The sequence below is a fragment of the Aquarana catesbeiana genome, linkage group LG02, assembly GCF_042186555.1.
Source record: "Aquarana catesbeiana isolate 2022-GZ linkage group LG02, ASM4218655v1, whole genome shotgun sequence".
Classification (NCBI taxonomy): Eukaryota; Metazoa; Chordata; class Amphibia; order Anura; family Ranidae; genus Aquarana; species Aquarana catesbeiana.
The window spans coordinates 229,182,972-229,207,163 of record NC_133325.1 but is presented as its reverse complement, the minus strand read 5'-3'; the positions used below and the strand labels follow the sequence as shown (position 1 = coordinate 229,207,163).

The 24,192-nt window shown below is 44.2% G+C and overlaps 1 protein-coding gene across 1 annotated transcript in view; it reads left to right on the top strand.

Annotated features, from left to right (window-relative positions):
- LOC141129859 (protocadherin-9-like) overlaps positions 1–24,192 on the top strand; it is a 2,335,577-nt gene that overhangs the window by 673,729 nt on the left and 1,637,656 nt on the right. The gene's annotated exons all lie outside the window — the stretch shown is intronic.

Below are 24,192 nucleotides of genomic sequence, written 5' to 3'. Positions count from 1 at the left end.
TGCTTCTTGCAGAAACATCCTAATATATCTACTCCCTCTCTCCTCTTTTAGTACTCCCAGCAAACAAAGTTCAACCATGGCCGTAATAGGTTTATTTATCACTTTTTCTAATTTCCTGACCACCTGCTGCCAGGATTTCCCTATATTACCACAGTACCACATTACGTGGAGGAAGTCTTCTCCCCACTGCCCACATCTTGTGCAGTTTGGTTCAGACATCCTCCCAATTTTATACAACCTATTCAGAGCCAGATATGTCTGACGTGTTATATTTAACTGGATTATCCTATTATTCATTGCCGGGGATGCTTTAAAGTGGGAGGAACAGATTTCATTCCATTTCTGATCATTCATATCTGGTATAGCTGCCTGCCATTTATCCCTTATTCCCAATGGTTCACCTCTTATTTTACTCTGTAACAAATGTGAGTAGAGTTTGGATACTAATCCCTTTGGTCCCTGTGATTTCAAAATACCTATAAGGGGATATTTAGATATTTTTAATTCCTTTCTTCTAAACTGTATCTGTAGTACCTGTCTAAGCTGAAGATATCTAGAAAACTGTTTACTCGGTAGATTATGTTGTTTACACAAATTTTCATAAGATAATATTATGTTTTTATCATAGAAATGGCCAATAGTTGTTACCTTATTCTGTTTCCAAAATTTACTATACTCAAATGTTTCCAAATGCTCAAGTGTTGGATTATTCTACAAGGCAGTTTCTGGTAGGATATCAGTAAATCCCATCAGTTTTTTAGCTTCCTTCCAAACTGCCCTAGCCAGCTTTAGGAGGGGAATTTTTGCTCCCACCCTCCTCAAATCGTTTGTTTCTAGTCCTACCAAGAAATCATCTACCTGCATCTTGCTTAATAAATATTCCTCTACTCTTGTTTTATGTTCCTGTCTTACCCAAGATCTTAAATGTTTCAATTGCCCTACCAGGTAATATAAATATAAATCCGGTAGAACCAGCCCTGCTGCTGTTTTAGGTCTTTGTAGCATATTAGGTTTTAGTTTACATCTACCATATGCCCAGATAAATCTGGTCATCTGGGAGTTTAGATTTTTAAATATCTGTTTTGGTATTTTTACCGGGGAGCGTGCAAAAACATACGAGCAATACAATAGACTTGATCATTCTTATCGTGCACAGAATCGTCGGCTGGAAAGAATTATATCTGAATGATGCCTGTAGCTGCCTGTTTCGTCATACGGACTTAATCATGAAATCAGAACCCCATGATTAAGTCCGTATGACGAAACATGTCGGGGCGTGGCTACGCGACGATCGTAGGAGTCTGATAGGGGGAAGATCTGACGAGAGACGGAGCGGGGACCAGCTGAGAGTACGAATGGTGAACGGGTGAGACGATCGCCGGTGTCCACACTCCCTGGGTCCGCTGTGGCCATCCTTGTTAATGTTACTGCGTGCTGTGGCTTATTTTGCTGTGATACAGTTCTCTTTTGCTGTGAAGTGCTGAGTTGATTTTAATCACCATGTGAGTGTATATGTATGGTTTTAAGTTTCTGATTAAATGTTTTAAACGGTATCACGCTATTTGGAGCATTTTTTCCTTTTTTATGTGGAGTCATATTCTCAAAGGAAAAGTGTACGGTACGTTCAACAGCGGATATCGGTGGCTACATGATAACCCCCATGATAGTGGGTTAAGGTGTTTTGCTGGCCAAACACGAGAGTGTGAGGCCTTAACAGCTGGTGAGTGAGCGATTCACAAGGGAGTGGAATCATGGCACTGAGGGGTGGTGTACACAGAATTACAGCATTTTGCAGATTGAAGACACTTGCACTTTTTGAACTTTTTTTTCACCATTCAATATTTTTCAAAACAGAAGTGGACTTATAGTTTTTCAGTATTTTGGATTTCTTTTTCACTTATTTTTTGTTCCATCATATATATTTTGCACATGATTTGTGTATTTTGGAGTTTTTCTGATTCCCTCATTTATTGTTTTATACTTGTGTCACCACAATTTTGTTTTTCACCATTCACGGGGTGTCACTTGTAATAATATACATGTCACTTTATGTTTCAGTAATGTTATATTAGGACTGACACTTTCAGGGTATTTGTAGTAGTCACTATCACATTGAGCTATTGATGCTATGTGTGACAACTGATTTTCATTATTGATAATCCACTTTCTATAATAGGGATTTGGGATTGGTGTATTATATTAGAAGTGGTGTGGACACTCACCTTAAATCCCACTGATAGAGGATAGCGCCACTTTTCATCTAGTTGCTTTTGACCCTATAGATGATTCAGATTTTATTATTTAATTTTTAAAGTGGCAGCTAGCATAAGGACAGATATAAGGACCAGGGCGCAGTGGTAGTAGGACGAGATTTGGGGGCCTGTTTTCTTGTTCGCTCACAGTTTTTATTAAAGGCTAATTTGCATGGTATTGTCCTAAAAAGGGTTTGGGGACCCGGGTCCTGCCGCTGGGGACATGTATCAATGCAAAAAAAACGTTTAAAAACGTCAGTTTTTTCGGGAGCAGTGATTTTAATGATGCTTAAAGTAAAAAAAAAAGTGAAATATTCCTTTAAATATCGTACCTGGGGGGTGTCTATAGTAAGCCTGTAAAGTGGCGCATGTTTCCCGTGCTTAGAACAGTCTCTGCACAAAATGTCATTTTTAAAGGAAAAAAAGTAATTTAAAACTGCTTGCAGCTTTAATGTAATGGTCCTGGCAATATGGATGAAAATCAGTGAGACAAACGGCATGGGTACCCCCCAGTCCATTACCAGGCCCTGTGGGTCTTGTATGGATATTAAGGGGTACCCTGCACCCAAATTAAAAAAGGAAACAGCAGTATACAGCCTCTGTACTCTGAACAGCAGTATACAGGCGGTGCAAACAAGATAGGGACTGTAGGTTTGTTGTTAAGTAGAATCTGTTTGTAATTTTGAACTGGTACATTTTTAACATGTTTAGCTCCAGCCAAAAAATCTATTTTAAGCTTTTTGGAAAACATAGGGAAGGGTTATCACCCCTGTGACATTTGTTTTGCTGTCTGTGCTCCTCTTCAGAAGATTTCACTTCACTTTTTGTCCCAATGACAAATGTTTTTTGAAAATTTGGGTTTTTTTGTGAAACAAGGATTGGTGATAACACATCAGTGGAAAGGAGAAATGTTTTTCCCATATTAACACTTACAGGAGAGAATTTCCCTTCCTAGGGGTAGAGTTCATCTCACTTCCTGTTGTATCCTTCTGTTTGCAAGTAGGAGTTGTTTGTAAGTTGGATGTTTGAAAGTAGGGGCCTGCCCTATATACTATATACAGAAATTTGGGCCTTAGGTGTTGTTGTGGCCACAACACTGTAAGCCCTCACAGAGCCCTGCTGTGAAATATTAGATCAAGAATTGTAATTACATGCCCAACAGGGGCAGAAAAATTGGGCCTTTGGTGGTGGTGGTGCTGGTGCCACAACACTGTAAGTCCTCACTCGCTCTTGGTGGGCGCAGAAACGGGCCCTGCTGTGAAATATTAGATCAAGAATTGTAATTACATGCCCCTGTTGAACAGGGGCTGAAAAATTGGGCCTAATGCCGCATACACACAGTCGGACTTTCTGGCATACTAGGTCCAGCAGACTTTCTGACGCAGGTCCCTCCCTGCCCCAAAGCACCCACCGCCCATGTTGAGGGCATGCGGCCTGGTACGGTTCAGGAGGGGGGGCTCGCTCATCCCCACCCCCTTTCCTGACCAGCCGGGCTGCATGCTCGGATGGGGGTCTGGTATGGATTTTAGGGGGGACCCCACGCCGTTTTTTCGGAGTAGGGGCTTCCCTTTAAAATCCATACCAGACCTAAGGTCCTGGTATGCCCCACGCTGGCCGCAATAGGAAAATTTGTGCGAAATGCAATACCCTGCCCTTGCGTCGTATCTGGTCCATTGGACCAGCATACAGACGAGCAGGCTTTCCGTCGGACCACCACACAGATGAGCGGACTTTCCGTCAGAAACTGAGTCCGACAGAAAGATTTAAAACTTGTTTCAAATCTAGGTCCGGCGGAAAAGTCCGCCGGAGCCTACACACGGTCGGATTGTCCGGCAGGCTCTCGTGTGCCGGACCAAGTATGCCGGAAAGTCCGCTCGTGTGTACGCGGCATTAGACACTGGTGCTGGTGCCACAACACTGCAACCCCTCACAGATACTCTAGTTGGTACGCAGGAACGAGCCCTGCTGCAAAGTATTGCATCAAAAATTGTAATTACATGCCCCTGTTAGACAGGGGTTGAAAAATTGGGCCTTAGGCACTGGTGCTGGTGCCACAACACTGCAACCCCTCACAGATACTCTAGTTGGAACGCAAGAACGAGCCCTGCTGCAAAGTATTGCATTAAAAATTGTAATTACACGCCCTTGTTGAACAGGGGCTGAAAAATTGGGCCTTAGGCACTGGAGGCGGCGCCCAGAACCAAAAATGTTCTTACAATCTATCAGCGTGATCATTGAGGAGGAAGAGGATAATTACTCAGGATAGTCACTCAGCATCAGCATAGGCAGTCTTTGAAGGGATCTGAGATTTCAAAAAAAATTATTCGGTTACATCAGCATCAGGTGCTTGGTAGCTTGTGGTGATCCAAGACTGATTTATTTTTATGAAGGTCAGTCGATCGGCCGAGTCGGTGGACAGATGCACCCTGTGATCAGTTACAAAGCCTCCAGCAGCACTGAATGTGTGTTCCGAAAGAACGCTGGATGCAGGACAGGCCAGTAGCTCAATTGCATACTGTGCAAGCTCTGGCCAGTGATCTATCCTCAAGACCCAGTAACCCAGAGGATTTTTGGTGGGAAATGTGTCCAAGTCAGATCTTGCCCCTAGGTATTCCTGCACCATGTAAAACAGACGCTGGCGATGGTTGCTGGAACTGATCATACCTTGGGGCTGCGGACTAAAAAATTGTCTGAACGCATCAGTCAGATGGCCACCTTCTCCACCGCTCCTTCTTTGACTGACCGAATGTCCAGAAAAGGAGTTTGTAACCTCCCAGTCTCTGGGAACGCATTGCACAGACCTTTCTGCAAGGCCTCCCGAAGATATTTCATCCTCTGCTCCCTCTGCGATGGCAAGGTAAGGTCCGCAACCTTACCCTTGTAACGTGGATCAAGGAGGGTTGCCAGCCAGTATTGGTCCCTCTCCTTGATACCACGAATACGAGGATCCTTACGCAGGCTTTGCAGGATCAGGGAGGCCATGCAGCGTAGGTTTGCTGAGGCATTCGGTCCGGAGTCCTCTGGGTCACTAAGGACGACATGGTCCGCAGCCACCTCCTCCCAGCCACGTACAAGTCCATGTGTTTTTTGGGAATGATCCCTTAAAGACTGCTGCTGATGCTGAGTGCCAGGCTCCACCTCCATACTGACACAATCCTCCTCCTCCTCATCCTCTTCCTGTGTGATCGGTGGGCACACAGGAACACTGTCTGGATAAAGGGGGCCTTGAGAGCTAAGGAAGTCCTCCTCTTCCTGCCTCTGTTCTGCCTCAAGTGCCCTGTCCCTTATTCCATGCAGCGTGTGCTCCAACAGGTGGACAAGGGGGACAGTGTCACTGATGCATACACTGTCAATGCTCACCATCCTCGTGGCCTCCTCAAATGGTGACAGGACAGTGCATGCATCCCTGATCATGGCCCACTGGTGTGGGTAAAAAAACCAAGCTCCCCTGACCCTGTCCTGGTGCCATAGTCGCACAGGTACTCATTGATGGCCCTCTGCTGCATGTGCAGCCGCTGCAGCATGGCCAACGTTGAGTTCCACCTGGTGGGCATGTCACAGATTAGGCGGTTCTTGGGCAGGTTAAACTCCTTTTGGAGGTCTGCCAGCCGAGCACTGGCATTATATGACTGGCGGAAATGCACACAGAATTTCCTGGCCTGCCTCAGGACATCCTGTAAGCCCGGGTACCTACCCAAGAACTGCTGCACCACCAAGTTAAGGACGTGAGCCAAATAGGGCACATGGGTCATTTGTCCCTGTCGGAGGGCAGAGAGGAGGTTGGTGTCATTGTCGCAAACCACCATTCCTGCCTTAAGTTGGCATGGCGTCAACCACCTCTGAACCTGCCCCTGCAGAGCTGACAGAACCTCTGCCCCAGTGTGGCTCCTGTCCCCCAAGCACACCAGCTCAAGCACTGCATGGCATCTTTTGGCCTGAATACTTGCGTAGCCCCTTGAACGGCTATGGAGCACAGCTGGTTCAGAGGACAAAGCACAGGAAGAGGCCATGGAGGAAGAAGAAGAGGAGGTGGTGGAGGAGAGAGGTGTGTCACAATCATTAGTAGTGGCATTTTGGAGGCGTGGTGGCGGAACAACCTCCAACACTACTGCACCTTGTCCTGCATCCTTCCCAGTTGCCAGCAGAGTCACCCAATGCGGGGTGAAATTTAGGTAATGTTCCTGTCCATGCCCGCTGGACCATGAGTCAGTGGTAATATGCACCTTACCGCTGACCGCTCTGTCCAGCGAGGCCAAGACATTGCCTTCCACATGCCGGTAGAGAGTCGGAATTGACTTCCATGAGAAAAAGTGGTGTTTGGGTACCTGCCACTGAGGAACCGCACATTCCACAAACTCACGGAAGGGGGCAGAGTTTACCAACTGAAAAGGCAGCAGTTGAAGTGCTAGCAATTTTGCCAAGCTAGCATTCAACCGCTGGGCATGTGGATGGCTGGGAACGAACTTCTTTCGGCGGTGCAGCAGCTGGGGCAGGGAAATTTGCCTGGTACAATCTGACATCGGTGTACCGAAAGCAGATTGCCCACATGTACTTGGCTGTGACACACCTAATTCTAAACCTTCATTCCTCTCAGTGCAGGTCTCAGAGAGGACTGAAGGTATAGTGGGGTTGGAGATCTCAGCTGATGAGGAGCAAGGAGAGGTCCTCTTTGTTCTTTGGTGTGGGTCTTTTAGATACGCTTGCCAACGAACTGCATGGCAGGTCAACATATGTCTGGTCAAGCATGTGGTGCCCAAGCAGGATATGTTGCAAATAGCAACGGTGCGATCTGATGCACTCGTCTCAAAAAAGGCCCACACCAAAGAACTTTTGGAATAACGTGCAGAGACAGCAGGGCCCTGCACATGCGGAGCTTTGGGGTGTGATGCAGTCAGTGTGCTGCCCTTAGGCTGGCCCCTGGAGGGCATCCTGCCTCGTTGGTGATGTGCCTCCTCCTCCTCTCTCCTATCAGACACCCACGTTGAGTCAGTGACCTCATCGTCCCCCTCCCTCCTCATCACTGGAGCAAACCTGGCAATATGCTGCAGCAGGGGGGAGCATGACTGCCAGATTGCTGTCCTTCTTGGGCACCCCCTCTGTTCATGCTTACGTTACTGCCTTCATCTAGCTCAGTTTCATCATCAGAGCCTTCTAAACGCTGGGCATCCTCCTGGAGCATGTACCCAACACTGTGGTCAAACAGTTCAAGGGACTCCTCAGGAGGACATGGTAGGGCTAGGGAAGGAGTCACTGATGCCATTGAGCTGAGGGAAGAGGCTGCGTTGGCAGCTGCTTTGCCAGACAAAGTACCCTGAACATGGATGAGAGAGGATGAGGAGGATGAGGACGGCTTGGTCATCCACTCGACCAAGTCTTCCGCATGTTGCGGATCAATGCGGCCAGCTGTCGAAAAAAAGGCCAAGCGTGTCCCACGGCCACGTGCTGATGAGGTTGCACCGTCTCCATGACCAGCACTGTTGCCTCTAGACACAGAGCCTGCTTGCCCTCTTTTATTGGCTTGTGACTGTCTGCCTCTCCTTGTTGGCCTTCCAGACATACAAATGGCCTGTAGCTGCACTAAGCTGGGATATATATATATATATATATATATATATATATATATATATATATACACTGATACTGCAGCTAGCAAAATCAACTGCCTGCCTGTAGTATGAGAACACCACCAACCTTCTACAGGTAGCTTTAGCTGAACACTGTGCAGAGCTCGCAAAAAACTAACTTGTAGCTTATTTAGCTGCCTGCGGTAGTGATAGGATCAGGAAAACACCACCAACCTTCTACAGGTAGCTTTAGCTGAACACTGTGCAGAGCTCGCACTACACTAACTTGTAGTTTTAGCTGAACACTGTGAGGATGACACACTACACTAACTTGTAGCTTTAGCTGAACACTGTGCAGAGGTAGCACTTCACTAACTTGTAGTTTTAGCTGAACACTGTGAGGAGGACGCACTACACCAACTTGTAGCTTTAGCTGAACACTGTGAGGAGGATGCACTACCCTAACTTGTAACTTTAGCTGAACACTGTGCAGAGGTGACACTAAAATAACTTGTAGCTTTAGCTGAACACTGTGAGGAGGATGCACTACCCTAACTTGTAGATTTAGCTGAACACTGTGCAGAGGTCACACTAAACTAACTTGTAGCTTTAGCTGAACACTGTGAGCAGGACGCACTACCCTAACTTGTAGCTTTAGCTGAACACTGTGCAGAGGTCACACTACACTAACTTGTAGTTTTAGCTGAACACTGTGAGGAGGACGCACTACACTAACTTGTAGCTTTAGCTGAACACTGTGCAGAGGTCGCACTACACTAACTTGTAGTTTTAGCTGAACACTGTGAGGAGGACGCACTACACCAACTTGTAGCTTTCACTGAACACTGTGAGGAGGATGCACTACCCTAATTTGTAGCTTTTGCTGAACACTGTGCAGAGGTCACATTAAACTAACTTGTAGCTTTAACTGAACACTGTGAGTAGGACGCACTACACTAACTCTAAATAGTCTAGCTGCCTGACTGTGGTACTAATAGGATCAAAAGAACACCAGCAATTTTCTTCAGGTAGCTGTAAATACTGTAACAAGACAAGCCTGCCTGTCAGTAGGAAGATAACAGGAACGGATCTAGCTAAACTGAATACAGTGTAAATATATATATATATACAACACCTGGGATGCATATATATACACAATACACTGTAAGTGCAGCTAACTCACTGACTGTCCTGCCTAATCTAGCTAACTCAAATGAAATGACACTGTCTCTCTGTCTATCTAAGCATGCTGGAACACACTACACAGCGCCGCCGTGCAGGCGGCCTTATATAGTGTGGGGTGTGTTCTAAACCCCCTGAGCCATAATTGGCCAAAGCCACCCTGGCTTTGGCCAATTACAGCTCTCTCTACTGACGGCGCTGTGATTGGCCAAGCATGTGGGTCATAGTGCATGCTTGGCCAATCATCAGCCAGCAATGCACTGCAATGCCGCAGTGAATTATGGGCCGTGACGCACCACACGAATTTGGCGCGAACGGCCCATAACGTTCGCAATTCGGCGAACGATCAAACAGCCGATGTTCGAGTCGAACATGGGTTCGACTCGAACGCGAAGCTCATCCCTAATTGCCTCCAAGTTTTTCTCAGATTCTGACCAGACAGGCAATTTAATTTTTATCTTTGATTATGTGCTGTTCATATTAGAATTGTTGCACATAATAATGCATTTGTTACCCCGAGACTTCATATTTCTGATATGTACCATATATGAAAAATGATCCTGTTCTCTTTGTATTGCTTCCTGTGTGAAATCCAAGAGGTATCTGCCAGTCCCACTGCTTACCTAACTGACCACACTAAGCAGGAGAACAGACCATGGTAAATTATTTAGCTATGCTGGGAACTCAGCCTGTTCGCCTTTAATGATCAGACTTGTCCTGACATGCCCCTCCCTGCACAGCCATTCACTGGGAAGTTCAGTGTACTGCTGTTTCTCCTCCCCCAACTATTATGCAGCTGAGAACAGAGGGAATGTGATCACTTTTAAAAAGGGGGAAAACTTTTTTTATTTATGCACAGCCTCTCTGCGTCTCTGGCTAGGTTAACCAGGAAGGAGTGTTTTGCAATGCAATCTGCATTGCAAAACATTCAGTGGGGCCAAGAGGAGAAATGCAGGGTTTTTTAGACCCTGCATGTCTCATTAAAGAGAACCTGTCACCTATTAAACATCACTATGTGATGAAAAAAAAAGTTAAGTAAAACATATTTTTTTTTTGCAAAACAATTAAGTTACACCCAAGCACATAAACCTCCCTAAAACATTTTTCTTGCACCCCACCTCCACATATACGCACATACAATCATAAACTCATGCTTCGAGGGCGCCTACGCATGAAAATGTTGATTGTGATACACATGTTACATAGCACTGCACATGGCAGAGTGAAAGTAATAATTCTAGCAGAAGAACTCCTCCGTAACACTAAACCTATAGGGGGCTTTTGAAGCATCGCCTATAGAAAAAAGGGTACTGAAGTTTTGTCGCCATTTCATGGGCGCACACAAATTTAAGGTTTGACATGTTGGGTATCTATTTTTATATTTTGCCAAACATATGGGTAATTTATTGCATTTGTTTTCCCTAAAATTCACTTTAGTGTGTTTTTTTAATCAAAATTTTGCATTTCCTAGACCTTTGCGATAATACCGTATGACATATAAAATTTAAACTACCACTATTTTATTCTCCAGGGCATCTGCTTTCAGAAAATATGTAATATTTGGCAGGTTTACATCATCTTTAGGGCTAAAATTATTTTTTAAACATGTGTGCAAAAAATGCAAACATGGCTTTGGCAGTGAAAAGGTTAAACTGAATGGGTTGCTTTACAAGGTGAAGGTTTACAATCACTTTTAGCCCTCATTCACACTGAAGGCAGGTTTGAAATTGTGCGGGTTCATGCACAGATGTCTATTGAAATCATCCCCAAAGTCAGCAAAGGTAGTGCAGGAATTACTTTTGGAAATTGGTGCTGCGCCGCTAAGCCGGCATCGCACTAATTGGGACAGTGCTGGTGGTGGAAATAGTCTGCAATTTGGCATGCGATTTTACATGTCAAATTCCATGTCAAATCGCGCCAATGTGAACGGGGGCTAAGTGATGCTAAGGTTACAACTTTTTCTGATTAAACATTGAGAGTAATCAGGTGGGTATAAAGAAAGCAGATCCTACTACAGCAGTAAATGTTCCTAAACCCTTTTCAATCTATATAGTTTACTTGAAGGGATTCATTAATTTGTTTTCTTTCCAAAACTTGAATTTCTCTTTTAAAAAAATGTTATTTACATGTTGGTTGCATACACAGTTTCAATTTGTAATGCAAAGAATGTGTTATTTATAAATTTCTCAGTACTATTCTGGACAGGCATTTTACCTAGAAAAAACAACAAAAACGTTTAAACACGTTTTGACTGCAGCAAGGAAAGGTTTTAATTAAGGAACATAATTATGGAAGTTTTACAGTTGAGCATAGATCTTTTTTTCCAACATCGCAAGAGTTATGCCAACTGTAACTACTTTCTAAAGAAATACGTAAAAAATGAATTAGCACTTGTCATTTCTCAACTTTTGGAATCAAGCATGACATATAAGTCAGCTGCTCCAATAAACACACAACAAATTAAGTTTTACTTGTGTATTTTTTTCTTTTTTACATTGTTTTACTTTACTGAAGTAAATTGATTTATACAATCATTTTATGAAGGTTGTTTCTGAGCTGTCAAGTATTTTGTACCATCTCCCCTGTGGTTTTAGTAAGAAGAATACTGCAGTGCTGTCTGACAAAGCTGCAATTATTGTTGTTTGCATAAAATAATGTTTTCGCTACTAGTATTGTCAGCATTGTGTCTGGTAGCAAGGAATCTAGATGGGATGCACATAAAGTTTTTACAATTTTAGCTTGTTTGGAAACACTAGAGGGCTGTATAACTCAAAACATAATCTCACTATCTAGATACAGCTTTGTAAGTTTTTCATAAAAAATATATATACAGTGGGGACGGAAAGTATTCAGACCCCTTAAATTTTTCACTCTTTGTTATATTGCAGCCATTTGCTAAAATCATTTAAGTTCATTTTTTTCCTCATTAATGTACACACAGCACCCCATATTGACAGAAAAACATAGAATTGTTGACATTTTTGCAGATTTATTCAAAAAGAAAAACTGAAATATCACATGGTCCTAAGTATTCAGACTGTTTGCTCAGTATTTAGTAGAAGCACCCTTTTGATCTAATACAGCCATGAGTCTTTTTGGGAAAGATGCAACAAGTTTTTCACACCTGGATTTGGGGATCCTCTGCCATTCCTCCTTGCAGATCCTCTCCAGTTCTGTCAGGTTGGATGGTAAACGTTGGTGGACAGCCATTTTTAGGTCTCTCCAGAGATGCTCAATTGGGTTTAAGTCAGGGCTCTGGCTGGGCCATTCAAGAACAGTCACGGAGTTGTTGTGAAGCCACTATTTTAGCAAATAGCTGCAATATAACAAAGAGTGAAAAATTTAAGGGGGTCTGAATACTTTCCGTCCCCACTGTGTATATATATATATATATATATATATATATATATATATATATATATATATATATGCATATATATATATGGTATAAGGGGATGGGGGGTAATATAGAGGGGAATGGGCATAAGTCCATGTAAAGGATTTCTAAGTCATCAGTCTTTCATGTTCCTCTCAGTCTGTGACACACTGTCACATATTGGTGACATATATGATTTTTTGGAAATAATAAAAGAACAAAAAATTGTGATTCATTTTAAATTTGCATCAGCAATGGTATTATTTGTGGATTGTAAAGACACCTGTGTGAGTTTGGGTAAAGAATGTTGTGAGATGGAGAGTAACAAGTGAAAGTGACAGAGAAAAATATATTTTATCAAAATTTTAAAACATTCCACATTCTAGTATTCTTAAAAACAAAATAGAAGCAGCAACATTGTCGCAAATAACATTTATTTAATAGAAAGATACATTTAATTTCATTAAAATTATTTATTTATTGTACCATTAGAATCAATAGCTGAAACTTGTATTGGACTATAATAGCGCCGATTTTCATTCTTAAAAATGAATTTTAGCCAAGCGCTAATTTTGGTATTTACTATAGCGCCTGGTAAAAAAGACACTTAAGCTAAAATGAGAGCTATTTGCAGGTCTGAGCATGCTCAGTTGTGCTGGCACCTAGTTGTACAAAAACGGTGAATTTATCTCTTCTCAGACTTTTAAAGATATTTCAGTGTAGAAAGCACTTTTTCACACAGTTTAAAAGCAGATTATCTTTAAACAATAAAAGGCATATTTCAGTACCATTTAGGCAATTATATCATGCTCTAAATATTATTTCCATGTGCAATTCTCCAGCTTTTAACAGAGTAAGGATTTGGGTGCTATTTAGCTTCAGGGAACTATAGAAAATTCAATTTTGGGAGTATTTTCTCACCAGCGCTATAGTGAATACCGTTTTAGCGATAATTGCCATGAATTAGCGCCAACTCGCTGCAATTAGTGCGAATTAGCACCACGGCGCTATAGTAATTGACCCCCAATATGTCTTACACTACACAATTGGCTTCTTACAATCAAATCTAAAGACATGTGGTGGATGGAAGCTGTCAAAAGATAGCAATTGATTTTGATTGGTGGATTTTATGTAAAAAACAGATTCTATCCGATTCTGATGAATGTAGATCCTAGTGTCTAAGAAAGGAACAGACCTACCCCCCACATTCATTTTAAACTTGATTTCAGCTTTTCCTTGCTTTTCCTTGCTTAAACTGTATCCAATGTAATCTATCGATCATTATGTCCATTCAGGTAGTGGTGAAAAAATTACTGTAAAAGGTTTTCATACTTTTCAATCTTCATATGTTATTTATATTGTAACATGTCTGTGTCATTTGAATTACGTTGGTGAAACCACACAGAAAATTAAAGATAGGATTGCCCAGCATTGCAGTACCATTAGACATAAGCAGCCAGGTTTGGCTGTTTCCAGGCATTTTCTAGAGCAGGGTCATAGCAATTCAGATTAGCAATTCATGGTTTTAGAGAAGGTACCTAGAGATCGAAGAGGGGGTGATAGGATACTCAAACTAAAACAAAGAGAAGTTAGGTCGATAAATAAATTGAGATCATTGCACCCTGAAGGAATGAACAGAGATTATGACCTATATTTATAAGACTTGTGTGAGATGTATTTGATGTGTCTTATAGGTTTAACCACTTGACAACCGCCGCACGACGATATACGTCCACAGAGCGGCATGGGCAGGCAAAAGGACATACATATACGTCCTTGCCTTCCAGCGGGTGGGGGGTCCGATCGGACCCCCCCCGGTGCCAGCGGCGGTCGCCTTTGGTCTGGCAGCAATCAGAGATGAGGGGGAGGCCATCCGATCATGGCCCCCCTCACAATCGCTCCCAGCCAATGAGATTCTTCCCCTGACTCTGTGTAGTACACAGAGGCAGGGGATGTGACGTCATCTCTCCTCGGCTCGGCAGTTTCCGTTCCGGCGCCAAGGAGAGAAGACTGAAATGTGAGTGCACCAAAGACACACACACAGTAGAACATGCCAGGCACACATTACACCCCCCCTTTACCCCCCGATCCCCCCCGATCACCCCCCCGATCACCCCTCCCCCCCCTGTCACACTGACACCAAGCAGTTTTTTTTTTTTTTGATTACTGCATGGTGTCAGTTTCTGACAGTTACTGTGTTAGGGCAGTTACTGTTAGCCCCCTTTAGGTCTAGGGTACCCCCCTAACCCCCCCAATAAAGTTTTGACCCCTTGATCACCCCCTGTCGCCAAGCGATAATTTTTCTGATTGCTGTATTAGTGTCACTGGTGACGCTAGTTAGGGAGGTAAATATTTAGGTTTGCCATCAGCGTTTTATAGCGACAGGGACCCCCATATACCACCTAATAAAGGTTTTAACCCCTTGATTGCCCCCTAGTTAACCCTTTCACCACTGATCACCGTATAACCGTTACGGTGACGCTGGTTAGTTCGTTTATTTTTTATAGTGTCAGGGCACCCGCCGTTTATTACCGAATAAAGGTTTAGCCCCATGATCGCCCGGCGGTGATATGCGTCACCCCAGGCAGCGTCAGATTAGCGCCAGTACCGCTAACACCCACGCACACAGCATACGCCTCCCTTAGTGGTATAGTATCTGAAAGGATCAATATCTGATCCGATCAGATCTATACTAGCGTCCCCAGCAGTTTAGGGTTCCCAAAAACACAGTGTTAGCGGGATCAGCCCAGATACCTGCTAGCACCTGCGTTTTGCACCTCCGTCCGGCCCAGCCCACCCAAGTGCAGTGTTGATCGATCACTGTCACTTACAAAACACTAAACACATAACTGCAGCATTTGCAGAGTCAGGCCTGATCCCTGCGATTGCTAACAGTTTTTTTGGTAGCGTTTTGGTGAACTGGCAAGCGCCAGCGGCCTAGTACACCCCGGTCATAGTCAAACCAGCACTGCAGTAACACTTGGTGACGTGGCGAGTCCCATAAGTGCAGTTCAAGCTGGTGAGGTGGCAAGCACAAGTAGTGTCCCGCTGCCACCAAGAAGAAGACAAACAGGCCCGTCGTGCCAATAGTGCCCTTCCTGCTGCATTCACCAATCCTAATTGGGAACCCACCACTTCTGCAGCACCCGTACTTCCCCCATTCACATCCCCAACCAAATGCAGTCGGCTGCATGAGAGGCATTTTCTTTATGTCCTCCCGAGTACCCCTACCCAACGAACCCCCCCAAAAAGATGTTGTGTCTGCAGCAAGCACGGATATAGGCGTGACACCCGCTATTATTGTCCCTCCTGTCCTGACAATCCTGGTTTTTGCATTGGTGAATGTTTTGAACGCTACCATTCACTAGTTGAGTATTAGCATATGGTACAGCATTGCACAGACTAGGCACACTTTCACAAGGTCTCCCAAGATGTTTGCTTTTCAGGTATGCAATTTTTTATACTTTACCGTTTACTGTGTTTTATTGATTTATTTACGCCATTCACGACTTTGAGTGGTTATACCAGAATGATGCCTGCAGGTTTAGGTATAATCTTGGTATCATTCTTTTCAGCCAGCGGTCGGCTTTCATGTAAAAGCAATCCTAGTGGCTAATTAGCCTCTAGACTGCTTTTACAAGCCGTGGGAGGGAATGCCCCCACCGTCTTCCGTGTTTTTCTCTGGCTCTCCTGTCTCAACAGGGAACCTGAGAATGCAGCCGGTGATTCAGCCAGCTGACCATAGAGCTGATCAGAGACCAGAGTGGCTCCAAACATCTCTATGGCCTAAGAAACCGGAAGCTACGAGCATTTCATGACTTCGATTTCGCCGGATGTAAACAGCGCCATTGGGAAATTGGGAAAGCATTTTATCACACCGATCTTGGTGTGGTTAGATGCTTTGAGGGCAGAGGAGAGATCTAGGGTCTAATAGACCCCAATTTTTTCAAAAAAGAGTACCTGTCACTACCTATTGCTATCATAGGGGATATTTACATTCCCTGAGATAACAATAAAAACGATTAAAAAAAAATAAAAAATGAAAGGAACAGTTTAAAAATAAGATAAAAAAAGCAAAAAAATAATAAAGAAAAAAAAAAAAAAAGCACCCCTGTCGCCCCCTGCTCTCGCGCTAAGGCGAAAGCAAGCGGCGGTCTGTCGTCAAACATAAACAGCAATTGCACCATGCATGTGAGGTATCACCACGAAGGTCAGAGCGAGGGCAGTCATTTTAGCAGTAGACCTCCTCTGTAAATCTAAAGTGGTAACCTGTAAAGGCTTTTAAAGGCTTTTAAAAATGTATTTATTTTGTTGCCACTGCACGTTTGTGCGCAATTGTAAAGCATGTCATGTTTGGTATCCATGTACTCGGCCTAAGATCATCTTTTTTATTTCATCAAACATTTGGGCAATATAGTGTGTTTTAGTGCATTAAAATTTAAAAAAGTGTGTTTTTTCCCAAAAAAATGTGTTTGAAAAATCGCTGCGCAAAAACTGTGTGAAAAAAAAAAATGAAACACCCACCATTTTGATCTGTAGGGCATTTGCTTTAAAAAAATATATATAATATTTGGGGGTTCAAAGTAATTTTCTTGCAAAAAAAAATATTTTGTTCATGTAAACAAAAAGTGTCAGAAAGGGCTTTGTCTTCAAGTGGTTAAAAGAGTGGGTGATGTGTGACATAAGCTTCTAAATGTTGTGCATAAAATGCCAGGACAGTTCAAAACCCCCCAAATGACCCCATTTTGGAAAGTAGACACCCCAAGCTATTTGCTGAGAGTCATGTCGAGTCCATGGAATATTTTATATTGTGACACAAGTTGCGGGAAAGAGACACATTTTTTTATATGTGGAATTGCACCCCAAAATACATTTAGCTGCTTCTCCTGAGTATGGGGATACCACATGTGTGAGACTTTTCGGGAGCCTAGCCGCGTACGGGACCCCGAAAACCAAGCACTGCCTTCAGGCTTTCTAAGGGCGTAAATTTTTGATTTCACTCTTCACTGCCTATCACAGTTTCGGAGACCATGGAATGCCCAGGTGGCACAAACCCCCCCCCAATGACCCCATTTTGGAAAGTAGACACCCCAAGCTATTTGCTGAGAGGTATAGTGAGTATTTTGCAGACCTCACTTTTTGTCACAAAGTTTTGAAAATTGAAAAAAGAAAAAAAAAATGTTTTTTCTTGTCTTTTTTCATTTTCAAAAACAAATGAGAGCTGCAAAATACTCACCATGCCTCTCAGCAAATAGCTTGGGGTGTCTACTTTCCAAAATTGGGTCATTTGGGGGGGTTTTGTGCCACCTGGGCATTCCATGGCCTCCGAAACTGTGATAAGTAGTGAGGAGTGAAATCAAAAATGTACACCCTTAAAAATCCTGAAGGCGGTGATTGGTTTTCGGGGCCCCGCACGTGGCTAGGCTCCCAAAAATTCCCACACATGTGGTATCCCTGTACTCAGGAGAAGCAGCTAAACGTATTTTGGGGTGCAATTCCACATAGGCCCATGGCCTGTGTGAGCAATATATCATTTAGTGACAACTTTTTGTAAATATTTTTTTTTTTTGTCATTATTCAATCACTTGGGACAAAAAAAAATATTCAATGGGTTCAACATGCCTCTCAGCAATGTCCTTGGGGTGTCTACTTTCCAAAATGGGGTCATTTGGGGGGGTTTTGTACTGCCCTGCCATTTTAGCACCTCAAGAAATGACATAGGCAGTCATAAACTAAAAGCTGTGTAAATTCCAGAAAATGTACCCTAGTTTGTAGACGCTATAACTTTTGCGCAAACCAATAAATATACGCTTATTGAAATTTTTTTTTACCAAAGAAATGTGGCCGAATACATTTTGGCCTAAATGTATGACTAAAATTGAGTTTATTGGATTTTTTTTATAACAAACAGTAGAAAATACCATTTTTTTTCAAATTTTTTTTCCGTTTATAGCGCAAAAAATAAAAATGGCAGAGGTGATCAAATACCATCAAAAGAAAGCTCTATTTGGAAGAAAAGGATGCAAATTTCGTTTGGGTACAGCATTGCATGACCGCGCAATTAGCAGTTAAAGCGACGCAGTGCCAAATTGCAAAAAGTCCTCTGGTTCTTAGGCAGCATAATGGTCCGGGGCTGAAGTGGTTAATGGATATATACAGGCTAGGAAAGATGGAATACACCCTGAACAGGACTTTGGTTGACTCAACGGCCTTTATTCAAATACAGAATTTTGCGATTATTTTTGTGTGTGCATTTATGTGATTTTTATTCTATTTTTTTGTTCCTTTTTGATCCTTTATATTCTGATTTATTTGTTAATTGATATAATAACCGAATTTGACCTCTATTTTGGTTTATTTAATTTTTAGATGTTTGAAATTTATACATTAAGGATGGTTTTTCTAGAGGCTGTTTGAGGTAGGTTAGCAGGTTAAACTGCTTCTCACTAATTAGCGGTAATTGATTGAGTGTGATACACCTGTAAAACTACATCCTGTAGTGTTGAATATAAAGCCCCCTACACACGATAGGACTTTGTACAAACTTTCCTGTGGATTTTTGTACAAAGGGCATTGGCCATAAGTTTGTATTGCATACAGACGGCAGGACTTTTCCAGTCAACTTTCACCAAATCACATGGTTTTTCAGCTCTTTACCACCACCCTTTGGTCAACTTCTGTATTGTTGTCTGATATTGTGTCAATCTCGCCGATTTTATCAGTGAGATTGACACCTTGCGAGCCGGGTTCACATGGTGAGGGGATCCGACTTGGATCCTCACCAATGCCAGGCACTGTGTTTGGTATGAATCATGAGGGGGAACTCCACGCCAATTTTTAAACAAAAAAACGGTGTGGGTTCCCCTCCAGGGGCATACCATGCCCTTAGGTCTGGTATGGATCTTAAGGGGAACCCCTACGCCGAAAAAATGGTGTGGGGGTCCCCCCAAAAATCCATACCAGACCCTTATCCGAGCATGCAGCCCGGCCGGTCAGGAAAGGGGGTGGGGACAAGTGAGCGCCTCCCCTCCTGAGCCATACCAGGCCGCATGCCCTCAACATGGGGGTGGGTGCTTTGGGGGAGGGGGGCGCCCTGCGTCCCCCCCACCCCAAAGCACCTTGTCCCCATGTTGATGAGGACAAGGGCCTCTTCCCTACAGCCCTGGCCATTGGTTGTCAGGATCTGCGGGTGGAATAAGGGGGCCCCCAGATCCCGGCCCCCCACCCTATGTGAATGAGTATGGGGTACATCGTACCCCTACCCATTCACCTAGGGAAAAAAGTGTCAATAAAAAACACACCACACAGGTTTTTAAAGTAATTTATTAGGCAGCTCCGGGGGTCTTCTTCCGACTCTGGGGGTCTTCTGACTACAGGGGTCTTCTTCTGACTTTGGGGGTCTCTCCAGTGTCTTCTCCCGGTGTCTGGTTCTTCTGCACTCTCTCTGGCCTCTTCTCCCGATGTCCAGTTCTTCTGCTGGGCTCCTCCGCTATCTTCTGCCGCTCTTTTGCTAGCGGTGGCCCGGACTTCTGCGTCATCTTCTTCCCTCTTCTTTTCTTCCGATGTTGACACGATGCTCTCTCTCGATGTAATGCTGTGTAATCACTCCGTAATGACTTATATAGGCATGGGGCGGGGTCACCGGGTGATGTCATCCGTTGACCACGCCCCCTTATGGCATCACAGTCCCAGCAGGACTGTGCCCCGGGACTGTGACATCATAAGGGGCGGGGTCACCGCCTATATAAGTCATTGCAGAGCGATCACACACCATTACAGCAGGAGAGAGCATCGTGTCAACATCGGAAGAAGAGAAGAGGGAAGAAGACGATGCAGAAGTCCGGGCCACCACTAGCAAAAGAGTGGCAGAAGATAGCGGAGGAGCTGGCAGAAGAACCGGACACCAGGAGAAGAGGCCAGAGAGAGCAGAGAAGATGCCGGAGAGACCCCCAAAGTTGTAAGAAGAAGAAGACCCCCGAAGTCGGAAGAAGACCCCCGGAGTCAGAAGAAGACCCCCGGAGCTGCCTAATAAATTACTTTAAAAACCTGTGTAGTGTGTTTTTAATTGACACTTTTTTCCCTAGGTGAATGGGTAGGGGTATGATGTTTGACAGAAGCACAGTATTTATACGGAGCCCTATTAACCCAATATTCACCTTAGAGATATATATATTGTGCTAAATTCACTAGTGGAAAAACGTTAACTGAGTGGGGATAGGCTAATTATATAGCGGATCACCTCGTTCAAGTGACTAATAGCTATAAGCACTGTTCACGGAATTGAAGCTCACTAACCACTATATTTTGTAATAGATACCGTATATACTCGAGTATAAGTCAAGTTTTTCAGCAAATTTTTTTGTGCTGAAAGTACCCCCCTCCACTTATACTCGAGTCAAGCACTTTTCTGCAGCAAAAAATTTCATTTTCCGAACTGACTTTGGGGCCCTGTATCTCAGGGCCACTTGGTGCTAGGAACCCGAAAATTGGTGTGCTAACCCAGTGAAACATATCTAAAGCTGGAGTTCCTAGCACCAAGTGGCCCCGAGATACGGGGCCCCAAATTTGGTTTGGAAAATGTCATTCTCTGCTGCATTAAAGTGCTTGACATTTTCTGAACCAATTTTTGGGGGCCCTGTATCTCGGGGGCTTGGTGCTAGAATCCCCAGCTTTGGATATTTTATGGTGCTAGTTCCACTGGGTTTGCACACCAAATTTGGGGTTCCTAGCACTAAGTGGCCCCGAGATACGGGGCCCCAAAATCGGTCAACTGTGTCCATCTGCAGCAATGTCATTTCGGGGCCCTTTGGGTTCAGAGACCCCAAATTTTGGCTGCAGCTAGGGGGCATCTAGGAACCCTTAACTACCGAGTTTGAAGTTCGGGGGACCTATGGCTGCAAATGGGCACAGTGAGGCATGCAAATGGGCACAGTGAGGCTGCAAATGGGCATTGTTGACCCTCTTTTCCACTTACAGTAGCTGTGCATTTCTCACCCTCGTCTTATACTCGGGTCAATAAGTTTTTCCCATTTTTTTGTGGTAAATTAGGGCCTCGACTTGTACTCGGAACGACTTATACTTGAGTATATACGGTAATTTGTATTACACCACATTTGAGTTAAGTATACACCACTAACTGGCACTTTTACCCAAACCAGGGAGCGCCACCATCCCTTTCTCATTATAACCTTGTATTTATAGACCCCTTAGGGGAGCTATATTAGGGGAGGCAGCATACCTAGGCAGGTTCCTAAGCGCAGTCATCTACCCTTCCATTTACACTCCAAATCAAACCTAGTTGCATCAGCGGCACAACGGTTCGCATCACGAGTATTCCACACTCAATTTGTTACACTCCCTATCATGGATCTACGATTCGGTACATATGCCATTTTCACAGTTCGTTCCTACACATACAGTTTCCACTATCCTTTTCTTTTCGCCTATCAGTAGGTTACCTTTCTTGCAAACGTTGTAAAAATATGCATCTTGCAATCACTGCCAAAACATGCATCTCAGCATATACCCATTGCACTCACTACAAACATGCGTCTCGGCATAAACTCCTTGTGATTGCTGCAAATACAGGCATCCCAGCAGTTGCCCATGTTGCAATCACTGCAAACATGCATCTCAGCCTAAACTCCTTGCAATCGCTGCAAGTACACACATCTCAGCATTACCCATTTGCAATCACTGCAAATACAAGCATCTCAGCATTTACCCATTTGCAATGTCTGCAAAACATGCATCTCAGCGTAAACTCCTTGCAATCGCTGCAAGTACACACATCTCAGCATTACCCATTTGCAATCACTGCAAATACAAGCATCTCAGCATTTACCCATTTGCAATGTCTGCAAAACATGCATCTCAGCGTAAACTCCTTGCTATCGCTGCAATCACACTCAGTGGCACTCACACAGCCACACTTCATTTTAGTGGCACTTAATCGGCCACTCATTTCCAGTGGCATTCATACGAGCCACTCATTATTTTCACTCAGGTCAGTCGCGTTCAGGTTCCATCCTGTACCAGGTTAGAAGTATTCCCCCCCCCCCACAAAAAAAAAAACGCAATGATTGGATCTTCAGCAGGCCCAGTCACATACAAGGGGGACAAACAAATAAGAGTATAAAAAAAAATAAAAAAAAGAATAGAATAAAATAAAAGGGGGAGTAAGGAGACTTGTTGCACTTATACTCTACTCACCTCTACTGCAGGTGCTCTTGGTCGGCCAAGTTCAATCCTAACCAGGACCTCACTACTAGAGCGTCAGTCAGGTGCATAGTTCACGGGTTTCTCAATCACATCATTCTGTCATTCTGCAGCACCCTTTCACTATACCGTTACTTCACATACATCATGGGACGTGCTCTCCAGGTGTTAGTTTCTGTCACATATATTTATACATGACACTCTTTTTTCGAAGGGTGACCCTTCACCTCACAGACAACAGTAGGCTTGCTGGCAGTGCAAGTGTTAGCAGGCCGAGCATACGTCACCCACCACAGACCGCAACATTCCTACGTAGGCCATACCAGACTTCAATTTCATGCTCCAGTACGCCCTGGGGTACTGATCTTCAGGTCTCTGCAAGCCACAAACAGGCACTCGAGCTATCGGTTATCTGGCCAGTCACCTCCTGGCCTACCTCTGTCGCCTCGCATTCTTCTGAGCTTTCTAAATTCTCACTCTACATAGTTCTGCCACAACAGAACACTGTCAGCTCCTGTCTACGCCTATCATTTCTTTTCCTATTCTTCTCCCCTTTTTTTCTCCTCTCTGAGTTTTCTCTTTACCACTCCGCTCTCTATCCTATGGCTATGACTCCTCTTAACATGAGCACCCCCCACCTAGCCAGAGACATGCCGCAGACCGGCAGCAAGCACTTCACACCTGCCCCTCTTTCACCCTCCACAGGCTCAGAGCGCGGCAGCATACAGTTCCTCAGGGGATGGACCATCCCCAAATGCATTTCTGAGCTGAGAAGCAGAGATATTCCCTTTCCTGCTATGGCCAGGAAGGCAGAGCTGTTCTGGCCCAGCACCAGCAGACATCCCTGCAATCCATCTCTGGGGCCATTTCTCAGCTGCATTCTTTGGTCTCCTCCTTAACCACAACTGTTTGGACATCCAGACCAGAGTCACACGTTGGAAAGTTTGCCCACCCTTGGTGCTTTTGCCTTCTACGACCACCATAGGCACCGGTGCCTGGCTATCCAAAGCGGATATCGCAGATGCATTCTAGCTCCTGCCTATTGAGCCACCCCCCTGGCAGTGGCATGGCATGAAGTGGATGGATTCCTACTATTTTTCACCAAACTGACCTTTGGGTCTAAAGACAGCCCATGGCTGTTTGGCGTTTTCGCCCAATCCCTCACTTGGATCCTATCACACCAGGCCCAGTGTCACAGGGTTTTCCGTGATCTCAATGACTTTTCTGCTAGACATACCCCCGGTAGATCTAGACGAGCTAAGAGTGGTCTTCAACAATCTCAATGTGCCTATAGCCGAACACAAAGTGGAAGGCCCAGCACATTCCATCACCTTCTTAGGCATCATCCTGGACACGCATACTATGCAGGCTAGTCTGCCTGCTGTCAAACTAGCCCATGTCAGGTCGGTCATTTACAATTTTACTCAGTCATAGGGCTGTGCAAAAAGACAGCTGCAGTCCTTGATAGGGATGCTCAAATTTGCGATGAGGATTATTCCACAGGGGCACTCACTCATCTCACAGCTCTTGGTCTTTCTCACCCGAGTACAGGACCCTGACCAATTCCTCAGACTAGACCCATCAGCCATAGCGGACTTAA